Here is a 3,239-nt window from a genome sequence, read left to right as displayed (position 1 = left end):
GGTTGAAGGAGGCCGTAGGGGCCTACGATATTAGGCCCTTTTCGAAGTTGTATGTAGCCTAAGACTTTTCGTTCAACGAGGGTGAGGAAGGCTACGGCAAGAAGGATTGGGATGATAAGAGAGATAATGTTGATAAAGAACATTTTGTTAGGGAGAGGAATTGAACCTCTGATAATAAAGGTTTAAGTTTTACGCAGTTACCGGGCTCTGCCACCCTAACAAAGCCCCTTTTCTCGGGCTTATGAGGAGATAAACTGGTTAGATTGAGTTGACTTCATCTATTAGTTTTAAGGCGCCTTTGTGAGGTAGGCCTTACATCCCTTGTCCTTTCGTACTGGGGGAGGTTATATAATAGATAGAAACCGACCTGGATTACTCCGGTCTGAACTCAGATCACGTAGGACTTTAATCGTTGAACAAACGAACCCTTAATAGCTGCTGCACCATTAGGATGTCCTGATCCAACATCGAGGTCGTAAACCCTATTGTCGATATGGACTCTTGAATAGGATTGCGCTGTTATCCCTAGGGTAACTTGTTCCGTTGATCAAAAATTATTGGATCAATAAGTGATGTTATATTTTGACTTGTGGGTCTAAATTTTAATCACTCGGGAGTTTTTTTATATTCCGAGGTCACCCCAACCTAAATTGCTAACCCACAATAATGGTGTAATGTTATGCCTTGTAGGTATTTAGTATCCATAAGTTTGGGTTAGTTAATTAAAGCTCCATAGGGTCTTCTCGTCTTATTGTGGCATTCCCGCCTCTTCACGGGAAGGTCAATTTCACTGATTGGGAATAAGAGACAGTTAAACCCTCGTGTGGCCATTCATACAAGTCCTTATTTAGAGAACAAATGATTATGCTACCTTTGCACGGTCAGGATACCGCGGCCGTTAAACAAGTGTCACTGGGCAGGCAGTGCCTCCAATACTAGAAATGCTGGAGGTGATGTTTTTGGTAAACAGGCGGGGTTTGTGTTTGCCGAGTTCCTTTTACTCCTTTTAATCTTTCCTTAAATGCATGCCTGTGTTGGGTTAACAATAGGGTAGATAAGTATTTCATTTTTGGGTTGATATTATCAGATTGTTAACTATCAGTGGTCTATCCGTTTCTGATATAAGCTTATGCGGGGAGAAAATAGTTCTTGTTACTCATACTAGCATTGTTGCTTCTATATTTAAATAGAATGGCCCAGGAGGTATAATTAGGAGTTGATGTAATATGATTGGGATTAAGTTATATTGTTTGTTGAGCTGGAACGCTTTCTCAATTGGTGGCTGCTTTTAAGCCAACTATGGTGATGTTAGTATATACTCTCTAATAAAGGTTGTATCCTGATTCTAAGAAGCTGTACCTTCTTAGACTATATTTTAAATTTACATTAAAATTTTGTTTTTTTTTAGGTAAATTTAAAGTTGAACTAAAATTCTGTTTGTGGGCAACCAGCTATCACCAGGCTCGTTAGGCTTTTCACCTCTACCCACAAATCTTCTCACTATTTTGCTACATAGATGAGTTGATCCTTTTAGATTGTTTATGGGTAGCTCGTCTGGTTTCGGGGAGCTTAGCTTAAGTTCTCTTTGTTAAGTCGTTTCTGGCTAGTTCATTATGCAAAAGGTAAAAGGGGTAATCTTTGCTGTTTAATACTGTTAAGATGTCTTTCATCATTCCCTTACGGTACTATCTCTATCGCTCCAATTAAAATTTCTATCTCCTATACTTTTATTATTTAACTAAATGTTTTACTTTATATGTCTGTGATACTTAAGTTTGGGGTTAGTTGGGCTAGCTTTTGTTCAAAGTGGTCATAAGTAATGAAATCTTCTGGGTGTAGGCCAGACGCTTTAGTTAAGCTACACTTTGATTAATCCAAGCACACCTTCCGGTATGCTTACCTTGTTACGACTTGTCTCCTCTTGTGTCTTAGTTAAGTTAATATGGTTATGGTTGTGTCTTATTACTTGAGGAGGGTGACGGGCGGTGTGTGCGTGCTTCATGGCCCTATTCAATTAAGCTCTCTATTCTTAATTTACTACTAAATCCTCCTTCAGTTTTTAATTTCATAAAAACGTTCGTGGAATGTTCTTGGGTAGAAAATGTAGCCCATTTCTTCCCACCCCATAAGTTACACCTTGACCTAACTTTTTTATGTAAAATGATTGTGCTTACTATTCTACCTTTTGAGGGTTTGCTGAAGATGGCGGTATATAGACTGAATTAGCAAAGGGTGGTGAGGTTTATCGGGGTTTATCGATTATAGAACAGGCTCCTCTAGAGGGATATAAAGCACCGCCAAGTCCTTTGAGTTTTAAGCTATTGCTAGTAGTCCTCTGGCGAATTATTTTGTTGTAAAATTATCTATGTTTAGGGCTAAGCATAGTGGGGTATCTAATCCCAGTTTGGGTCTTAGCTATCGTGTAGTCAGATTATTATAAAGTCACTTTCGTGGTCTATTTTATGGTAACTGTAGCTTTTTACGGCTTAGTTAAGTTTTAACTTTAGTGCAAAGGTATCTTAAACACGCTTTACGCCGTGGGCCTATTAGTTTGGGTTAATCGTATGACCGCGGTGGCTGGCACGAAATTTACCAACCCTTTTTAGTATGGCTTAGTCAAACTTTCGTTTATGGCTTAATTTTTATCACTGCTGTATCCCGTGGGGGTGTGGCTTAGCAAGGTGTTATGAGCTACTTAAGAGTGTGCTTGATACCTGCTCCTTTAGATCACTGCTGATTTTAAGGGCATTCTCACTGGGGCGTGGAGACTTGCATGTGTAAGTCTACTAAGAACTAATAGGAAGGCTAGGACCAAACCTTTGTGTTTATGGAGTCGTGCGACTCATCTTGGCATTTTCAGTGCCTTGCTTTATTAATTAAGCTACATTAACTTATACTGAAATTGTAGTGTGTATAATAAATAAAATACATAGTAAATATGAGAGGAAAAAAAAAGGGGATGCTATCTATAGATAGACCACGAGATCGAATGCGTGTAAGACTGTTGTGTTAAGTTAACTAGAGTAGCAATACATTTGTATACAATTTAAATAAAGCTTGTGAGTATTGTATGCACTTAGTCCTGTTTTTGGGGTTTGGCAGGACATAAATAAGTGTATAATAGATGACATGAGTTTATGGGGGGTAAGGGGGGTTTGTATAAGTTAACTTAATGTCTTGCGCGTGTACGTACGTGTACACACGTGTACGTACGTGTACACACGTGTACGTACGTGTAC

The 3,239-nt window shown here is 39.0% G+C and overlaps 1 pseudogene; it reads right to left on the bottom strand.

Moving 5' to 3' along the window:
* Nucleotides 1-1,867: 1,867 nt before the first annotated feature.
* LOC144310075 (18S ribosomal RNA) lies at nt 1,868-2,822 on the bottom strand (annotated as a pseudogene).
* Nucleotides 2,823-3,239: the final 417 nt, after the last annotated feature.

The sequence above is a fragment of the Canis aureus genome, unplaced genomic scaffold (genome assembly GCF_053574225.1).
Source record: "Canis aureus isolate CA01 unplaced genomic scaffold, VMU_Caureus_v.1.0 ptg000398l_RagTag, whole genome shotgun sequence".
Classification (NCBI taxonomy): Eukaryota; Metazoa; Chordata; class Mammalia; order Carnivora; family Canidae; genus Canis; species Canis aureus.
The sequence above is the reverse complement of the archived record's forward strand: the minus strand, read 5'-3'. Positions and strand labels throughout refer to the sequence as shown.